The following is a 9,800-nucleotide window of genomic DNA, read 5'->3' as shown; positions in this document are numbered from 1 at the left end:
CTTAGTTCCCTGACCAGGGATCAAATCCACACTCTGCACTGGAAGACCAGACTCTTAACCACCGGACCATCAGGGAAGTCCAGAACTTACAGACTTTATATATAGTTTGTTGCATGTCAGGTATAACTCAATAAACAGTTTTTAAGGAAAATCCAACTCTGTTAGACTAGAATTCTAATAAAATTCTTATCCTTATTTTACAGATGAGGAAAATGAGCTTCTTTGGGATTAAATAACTTGCTGAGGGTCACTCAGCTCTTAAAGGCTGGATCCAGAGTCTGAATGAACCAGGTGTGCCCGATTTCAAAGCCTGTGCCTTTTAATCCCGAAGGAGTCTGAGTGGCAGGCCAAGGGGCCAGGAGTGAGAGCCCTGGGTCCGAATACAGCCCACCTATGGAACCCCAGAGACGGCCCCTGCATAAACACAGTGTTCCCCAAGTGCCCCCTCATCGGGGAGGTAGGCAGAGGCCGGGCCCCACGTCTCCTGGGAGAGTGGGCATACAACGTGGCAGCGGCGGGCTTCTGGAGCCGACTGGTACCCACTTGGGAGAGCTGACTTAAAATTCCAGGAATTTCACAAACCATTTGCTAAGCATAGCCATTATTTTTTCCCCATAAATCAGAATATAAACCAGACATACAGAACAATCCGCCTAGCCCCAAACAAGTTTTAATTTTCCCCTGCTAAAAGTTATCACCCAGGAGGTATTCAATAAGTATTTGTTGAATTGAAAAATAGAGAAAATTTAAAACTCTGAATTTTAGTAATTTCTGACTTACTCACTTACTGGACCAAAAAAAAGAAAAGAAGAAGAAAGGCTAGTAGAGAAGAGTATCTTCAGATAGGCCTGTATCATTTCCACTTTGAGCCCTCTGGTTATCATCAGGACAAACCAGAGTAAGTTAGGGCTGCTTCAGCAGAAATGTCAGCTCCCAGTGACCACTTGATACTTTGGTGACCTAATGGTCCTCAGTCCATTCAACATGTGAATTCTGCCACAGAGTTCCCACGGTCTGAAGAGAGACGGAATATTGGAAGTTTGCCACAGAGTTAAAGTAAATTAAAGGAAAGCAAAGAAGTGTTTGTGCAACCAAACAGCCAAAGGGATCCTTTAGAGTCAGTATTTCCAAATAGCAGGAAAACATAGCCATGATAAAAAATTAAATTATATATGTTTACGATTAACTCAAATATGTAAAATACAAAGGTCATAATACTCCTAATTATGTTCCCGCTTCTTTCTTTTCCCCCCAAAGTTTGGAAACCTGTAGTAAAGATGGAAGGGTCTGGGTTTGTAACAAATGATAAAAATGGCTGTAGAGGGAGTGACTAGATGGAATACTTGCCCAGGTTGGAGTCCCTAGACCTGACAGCTGCAGTGATGGGAAGCCAGTATTAGCTGCCCCCTCTCCTGTGTTCCCACTTCTTTTGTGAGTGATTGGCTACGCGGTGGCTCACCCTGCCTGTGACCCCGGTTCACAGCCCCCAGCATGCCCGGCGTCTTGGATCAGCTGAACACCATCAATGGCATCCTCTTCATTCCTCTCTGATGAGGCCCCACTTGGACATCAGCCTGTACTTTCTTGGACTTTTTAAACTATATTAGTTGGCATGGCCCGAATTGAGAAGTATATCCCATGGGAAGGAGTTCCTCGTGAATCTTTCCAGAAATACTCTGCATAATTGGGCAAACACAGATCTGTAATCTTTTTTCCCTTAAGGCACAAAATTGTAGCAAACCATGCATGGAGGTGTTCTCCTGCACTGAATCTACCTTGGCGATCATTTCATGTCAGTGTGTTAAGAGCTAGTGGTAAAGAACTCGCCTGCCAACGCGGGAGATATAAGACACGCGGGTTCGATCCCTGGGTGAGGAAGATCCCTGGGAGAAAGGAATGGCAACCCACTCCAACATTCTTGCCTGGAGAATTCCATGGACAGAGGAGGCTGGCGGGCTACAGTCCATGCGGTTGCAAAGAATCAGACACAACTGAAGCAACTTAGCACACGCGTGTGTGATTTGCTACATTTTATTCAGCACTTCTCCATTATGTTCCCGCTTCTGACCAGTATTCATGGCCCTTCAGTTCTGCGCACCATCAGGTCTATTAGGTAGATACTGTCTCTTCCCAACTCCTCTTCCTTTGGTAGCTTGAATTCAGATCGGAGGGGTTATTTACACCCTAGAGATGGGAAGGGGCTTCCCTTATGGCTCAGCTGGTAAAGAATCTGTCTGCAATGCGCGAGACCTGGGTTCAGTCCCAGGGTTAGGAAGATCCCCTGGAGAAGGAAAAGGCTACCCACTCCAGTATTCTGGCCTGGAGAATTCCATGGACTCTGTAGAGATGGGAAGAAGCTAAATCAACACAAACCCCTCAAGCTCCCCACATCCCTCTCACCTGTGGATTGTTAAACATTCATCACATCACTGAGCCCTAGGGTCTTGGGCAGGAGGCTCAGGTCTGGGGTTGAAGGGAGAGGCAAGCTGAGACAGAGACTGGAAGCCCCGGGCTGCCTGTAAGGACAGTGATAAAATGATTATTGTGCCTAGAGCCCAGCCACCTGACCTTTCATGTATTTCCTCACTTAATCCTCACCAAAACCCCAAGAGGTAAAGTGCTATTACTACCTGCAGAGAAGTTTCTTGCCCAGCTAATAAGTGTCATGTCTAGTCAAAACTATGGTTTTTCCGGTAGTCATGTATGGATGTGAGAGTTGGACCATAAAGAGAGTTGAACGCTGAAGAATTGATGCTTTCAAACTATGGTGCTGAAGAAGACTCTTGAGAGTCCCGTGGACTGCAAGGAGATCCAACCAGTCAATCCTAAAGGAAAGTAGTCCTGACTTAGAAAGTGCCAGTACCCGCTATGGATAGAGGCCTGAGCTGGCATACTGCCCCACATCAATAGATTGAAAGAAGCAGGTATTCTAGTAGAGTGCCAGTCGGCTTGGAATACGCCGATCCTGCCAGTCAAAAAGGAAGGAGGACAGGACTCTAGGCCTGGACAAGATCTCAAGCTAGTCAACCAGGCTACTGTGACTTTACACCCCACTGTTCCAAACCGCTACACCTTACTTAGCCTCCTCCCGCCGAGGACTAAAGTTTATACTCGCCTAGATCTCAAGGATGCCTTCTTCTGCATATGCCTCGCCTCGTTCCAGCATCACAGCCCATCTTTGCCTTTGAATGGGAAGATCCAGTCGGGGGCACCAAACAACAGCTCATCTGGACTCCCCCGCAAGGGTCTAAGAGCTCCCCAGCCATCTTTGGGGAATCCTTGGCTTCTGACCTGAACTCATTCCATCCAGAAGAGTATGGATGTTGGCTCCTACAATCCATGGATGACCTGCTGCTGGCTGCCGAGAAAAATGCTGGAAAGGGACAAATGCACTGCTCCAGCTGCTGATGGAAGCAGGTTACCGGGTGTCGAAGAGGAAGGCACAGATCTACAAAGAGGAGTTAAAGTTGCAGGTATTGTCCCTTGATCCATCATACGAGGGTGAAGAGAACATACCACGCAGACCCAGAAAATGCTGAGTGGACTGCACAGAGGGACCCCGCTGACCCTCGAGAGACTAAGACCATCCTTAAGAAGAAGGAAAAGAAGATCCCGGACGAGCCCCCTCAGGATGAAGCTGCACAATCAACTCCTACTGCTTGGCGTCATCAACGTGATTTTGAATTTAACTTCTGTTTCAACTCAGGACAATGTTTTCATCTCATGGGCACATTCCTACGCAGACTTCCACAACACTTCCAACTGCTGGGTATGTGGGGCTATCCTCTGTCAGTGATAGATGGACGTCCTTGGCGGGTGTCACCACTCTGCCAAGGAGATTTTAAACCACTCTGCTCTTTTCTGGGATGACAAAAAGAGACTTTCCTCTCTCTTGTCAATCATAACCTCTCCTTGCTCTCTTGGTGTAAGACCTGCAGTCAATAGACTCAGGTCACGGGGTTACATTTGATATAAATGCCAGTGTAACAAAAGCCTAACCTACAACAAGCCCCGGTAAATCTACCTTATTTACAGGCTAGGTGGACAAGACCTGTGTTTCGATGGTATGAGTATATTGCTGCCTTATTCGTACCCTCTATAGGGACAACAGATATTATGATTAAAGTAGAGGCCTTGACTAATTTCACAAAACAGGCCCTCCTAGATAGAACAAAAGCCATCCAAACCTTAAATGAAGAGCAAATGCAAATGAGAAAAGTGGTAATTCATAATAGAATGGCTTTGGACATACTCAGAGCTGCTCAAGGAGGGAACTGTTCTATAATTAAGGTTGAATGTTGTGTATACACTCCTGACTTATCTGGCAATGTATTGACTGCTTTAGATGGCATGAAAAACCAGGTAAAAGCAATGTCAAATGAAAACATTCCTTTCTGGACTTTGGTCCTATCTTGGGTGAAGGGCGATTGGTGGAAAACTGTATTTAAAACTGTTATAGTTGCCTTGATAGTTGTGCTTTGTGGACCCTGAATTTTATAATGCATTATGAATTTTGTAACCCAGAGGTTGATAGCGTTCTCTCATGTGGGTGGCCGGAGGGCTAGGGTACAATATATCACAATAAATGATGGTTGTTATAGAAACTAGGAGCATCAGGAGCGGGGAATGAAGAAAGAATTCATAGGGCCTGGACTCCATCTTAGGCCTGTTCATGCTGACCATGCTCAGCCACCTCTCCAATGGACTCTGCACTCTGTGTTTAGTGTCTATGGAAATGACAACAGAAGCATAAGACCCCTTCCGGACAGGGGAACCTTGAAGATCGTATCCAGGTTACTCATCAGCTAAGAGAGCACATACACTAATCACCCCTTCCTCCAGAAAGGCCATAAAATTTCTGTACCTGTCGGAGTGTAACCTCGGGCTTATTGATTATTGGCTAATTGTTTAACTGTCTGAGCACATGGCATATGAATAATGGGGTTATTGGGATTGTATTTACCCTTCCTTAGTTGATGTAAGTTTCAAGGAATTTGGGGTGGTGGGTTCAGACACGTACACATGGGGTATAAAAGATTTTCACAAATGCTGGTCGGGGTCCTTGGCTAAGAGGAGACTCTGCTTTGGGCCACTGGTGTAATAAACTGCACTCCACTATCAAAAAAAAAAAAAAAAAGGAAAGTAGTCCTGAATATTCATTGGAAGGACTGATGCTGAAGCTGAAACTCCAATACTTTGGCCACCTGATGCGAAGAGCAGAGTCATTGGAAAAGACCCTGATGCTGGGAAAGATTGAGAGCAGGAGGAGAAGGGGACAACAGAGGATGAGATGTTTGGATGGCATCATAAACTCAACGGACATGAGTTTAAGCAAACTCTGGGAGATAGTAAAGGACAGGGAAGCCTGGCGTGCTGCAGTCTGTGGGGTCGCAAAGAGTCAGAAATGATTGAGTGAAAGAACAACAATAAGAACAGCCCATGGGGGGAAGCCGAGGTGGCTGGACTCGCTCGGGAGATACTGGCGCACGAAGCGGGGCAGGGAGGTTTGCAGGGTAGGGTGTAGCGAGTGGCGTAGGGGACAGGGCGCCCCCGGGTCCACGATGCAGCCCCCGGATGAGGCCGCAGTATTTTCCTTATATGATCGGGCCCCATGGCTGGCGGCGCCGCCGGCCCGGAGCCTGAGAGGATTATGAAAACGTGTCAGGCAAAATGGGGCCAGGGACCCGGGGGCTGGGAGGTTAAGGGGAGGCAGTTAGGCTAAGGTTTGGGTGTGGTTAGGGTGGCCCCTGCCGCTCTGTGAGCCCTGGTCGATGATGACGTGACCACTGCGCAATCTGAGTTCTGGGAACTAGGTGATGGAGCGTGTTCTGAGAATGGACTGAGACCGGAAAAAAAAAAAAAGAAATGAAAAAAAAAAAAGAACAACAATAAGTGTCACAGCCCAGTTACGAAGCCTGATCCTCAGCTGCCACTGTCCACACAGTGCACCCCCTGCAAGTATCAGTGTTGGACGCAGGGTCTGGGCTGACCCTTTCCTGAAATCTCCAGCCGGTTGCAGGCAGGAGCCTGGCGTAGTCTCCAGTGACCTCTAGGCCCATAGCCCCACTTCTCCTGTGGATAGCCTGTCTTGGGGGCCACGTTTTGTGCAAGTCTAAGTACCAGGGCCCCACATGGCATGGCTTAGTTTCATCGAGTTAGACAAGGCTGTGGTCCTGTGATCAGATTGGCTAGTTTTCTGTGATTATGGTTTCAGAGTGTCTGCCCTCTGATGCCCTTTCACAACACCTACTGTCTTACTTGGGTTTCTCTTACCTTGGACGTGGGATATCTCTTCACGGCTGCTCCAGCAAAGCACAGCCGCTGCTCCTTACCTTGGACGAGGGGTATCTCCTCTCAGCCACTGTCCCTGACCTTGGGCGTGGGGTAGCTGGTCTCGGCCGCTGCCCCTGACATCAGGCTTGAAACTAAGCCATGTTGTTTGGGGCCACCCAAGACGGACGGGTCATGGTGGAGAGGTCTGACAGAATGTGGTCCACTGGAGAAGGGAATGGCAAACCACTTCAGTATTCTTGCCTTGAGAACCCCATGAACAGTATGAAAGGGCAAAATGATAGTATACCGAAAGAGGAACTCCCCAGGTCAGTAGGTGCTCAATATGCTACTGGAGATCAGTGGAGAAATAACTCCAGAAAGAATGAAGGGATGGAGCCAAAGCAAAACAATACCTAGTTGTGGATGTGACTGGTGATAGAAGCAAGGTCTAATGCTATAAAGAGCAATATTACATAAGAACCTGGAATGTTAGGTCCATGAATCAAGGCAAATTGAAAGTGGTCAAACGGGAGATGGCAAGAGTGAGTGTCGACATTCTAGGAGTCAACAAACTAAAATGGACTGGAATGGGTGAGTTTAACTCAGATGACCTTTATATCTACTACTCCGGGCAGGAACCCCTTAGAAGAAATGGAGTAGCCATCATGGTCAACAAAAGAGTCCGAAATGCAGTACTTGGATGCAATCTCAAAAATGACAGAATGATCTCTGTTTGTTTCCAAGGCACACCATTCAATATCACGGTAATCCAAGCCTATGCCCCAGCCAGTAATGCTAAAGAAGCTGAAGTTGAACAGTTCTGTGAAGACCTACAAGATCTTTTAGAACTAACACCCAAAAAAGATGTCCTTTTCATTATAGGGGACTGGAATGCAAAAGGCGGAAGTCAAGAAACACCTGGAGTAACAGGCAAATTTGGCCTTGGAGTATGGAATGAAGCAGGGCAAAGGCTAACAGAGTTTTGCCAAGAGAACGCACTTGTCACAGCAAACATCCTCTTCCAACAACACAAGAGAAGGCTCTACACATGGACATCACCAGATGGTCAACACTGAAATCAGATTGATTATATTCTTTGCAGCTGAAAATGGAGAAGCTCTACAGGCAAAAACAAGACCGGGAGCTGACTGTGGCTCAGATCATGAACTCCTTATTGCCAAATTCAGACTTAAATTGAAGAAAGTAGGGAAAACCACTAGACCATTCAGGTATGACCTAAATCAAATCCCTTATGACTATACAGTGGAAGTGAGAAATAGATTTAAGGGACTAGATCTGATAGACAGAGAGCCTGATGAACTATGGATGGAGGTTCATGACATTGTACAGGAGACAGGGATCAAGACCATCCCCAAGGAAAAGAAATGCAAAAAGGCAAAATGGTTGTCTGAGGAGGCCTTACAAATAGCTGTGAAAATAAGAGAAGCGAAAAGCAAAGGAGAAAAGGAAAGATATTCCCATTTGAATGCAGAGTTCCAAAGAATAGCCAGGAGAGATAAGAAAGCCTTCCCACGTGATCAGTGCAAAGAAATAGAGGAAAACAACAGAATGGGAAAGACTAGAGATCTCTTCAAGAAAATTAGAGATACCAAGGGAACATTTCATGCAAAGATGGGCACAATAAAGGAAAGAAATGGTATGGACCTAACAGAAGCAGAATATATTAAGAAGAGGTGGCAAGAATACACAGAAGAACTGTACAAAAAAGATCTTCACGACCCAGATAATCACAATGCTGTGATCACTCACCTAGAGCCAGACATCCTGGAATGTGAAGTCAAGTGGGCCTTAGAAAGCATCACTATGAACAAAGCTAGTGGAGGTGATGGAATTCCAGTTGAGCTATTTCAAATCCTGAAAGATGATGCTGTGAAAGTGCTGCACTCAATATGCCAGCAAATTGGGAAAACTCAGCAGTGGCCACAGGACTGAAAAAAGTCAGTTTTCATTCCAATCCCAAAGAAAGGCAATCCCAAAGAATGCTCAAACTACCACACAATTGCACTCATCTCACATGCTAGTAAAGTAATGCTCAAAATTCTCCAAGCCAGGCTTCAGCAATACGTGAACCATGAACTTCCAGATGTTCAAGCTGGTTTTAGAAAAGGCAGAGGAACCAGAGATCAAATTGACAACATCCGCTGGATCATAAAAAAACCAAGAGAGTTCCAGAAAAACATCTATTTCTGCTTTATTGACTACGCCAAAGCCTTTGACTGTGTGGATCACAATAAACTGTGGAAAATTCTTCAAGAGATGGGAATACCAGACCACCTGACCTGTCTCTTGAGAAACCTATGTGCAAGTCAGGAAGCAACAGTTAGAACTGTACATGGAACAACAGACTGGTTCCAAATAGGAAAAGGAGTACGTCAAGGCTGTATATTGTCACCCTGCTTATTTAACTTATATGCAGAATACATCATGAAAAACACTGGGCTGGAAGAAGCACAAGCTGGAATCAAGATTGCCAGGAGAAATGAAAGTGAAAGAGGAGAGTGAAAAAGTTGGCTTAAAACTCAACATTCAGAAAACTAAGATCATGGCATCTGGTCCCATCACTTCATGGGAAATAGAAGGGGAGACAATGGAAACAGTGAAAGACTTTATTTTGGGGGGCTCCAAAATCACTGCAGATTGTGACTGCAGCCATGAAATTAAAAGACGCTTACTCCTTCGAAGGAAAGTGATGACCAACCTAGATAGCATATTAAAAAGCAGAGACATTACTCTGCCAATAAAGGTCCGTCTAGTCAAGGCTATGGTTTTTCCAGTGGTCATGTATGGATGTGAGAGTTAGGCTGTGAAGAAAGCTGAGCGCCGAAAAATTGATGCTTTTGAACTGTAGTGTTGGAGAAGACTCTTGAGAGTCCCCTGGACTGCAAGGAGATCCAACCAGTCCATCCTTAAAGGAGATCAGTCCTGGGTGTTCATTGGAAGGACTGATGCTGAAGCTCAAACTCCAATACTTTGGCCACCTCATGCAAAGAGTTGACTCATTGGAAAAGACCCTGATGCTGGGAGGGATTGGGGGCAGGAGGAGAAGGGGACGACAGAGGATGAGATGGCTGGATGGCATCACTGACTCGATGGACATGAGGTTGAGTAGACTCCGGGAGTTGGTGATGGACAGGGAGGCCTGGCGTGCTGCGATTCATGGGGTCGCAAAGAGTGGGACACGACTGAGCGACTGAACCGACTGAACTGAAGTACCAGGGAGAGGACAGACCCGTTTCCCATGACTAAGGCCAAGGTCAGGTTGACTTCTTTCTGGAACAGCTTGGGCCTCGAGGCGCGGATGGGTGGGAAGGGGTGTGGTGGCGGAGGCCCCACAGCCTCCTGAGGGCTCTGAAGAGGATAAATTGCAGAATGTTGAAGCCTGAGGGGTCTCTCAGATCCTCCTCTTCATGTGTGAGGAAAGTGAAAGCTTGGGATTGGAAAGGTCCCTGGGGCTGAGGAGGGATGGACTGTCCAGGGTCTGGGGCTTCAGAGAAGGAAGTTCAAGA

General features: G+C 46.4%; 2 non-coding genes across 2 annotated transcripts; both read left to right on the top strand.

Annotated features, from left to right (window-relative positions):
* Positions 1-5,547: 5,547 nt before the first annotated feature.
* Positions 5,548-5,690, top strand: LOC133068729 (small Cajal body-specific RNA 17). The gene has a single exon (XR_009695681.1). It is a non-coding gene; the product is annotated as a small Cajal body-specific RNA 17 (non-coding RNA).
* A 75-nt stretch (positions 5,691-5,765) lies between these two features.
* On the top strand, positions 5,766-5,848 carry LOC133068722 (small Cajal body-specific RNA 18). The gene has a single exon (XR_009695675.1). It is a non-coding gene; the product is annotated as a small Cajal body-specific RNA 18 (non-coding RNA).
* The last annotated feature ends 3,952 nt before the right edge of the window (positions 5,849-9,800 follow it).

The sequence above is a fragment of the Dama dama genome, chromosome 13 (assembly GCF_033118175.1).
Source record: "Dama dama isolate Ldn47 chromosome 13, ASM3311817v1, whole genome shotgun sequence".
In the NCBI taxonomy this organism is placed as follows: domain Eukaryota; kingdom Metazoa; phylum Chordata; class Mammalia; order Artiodactyla; family Cervidae; genus Dama; species Dama dama.
This window is presented reverse-complemented; position numbering and strand designations above follow the sequence as displayed.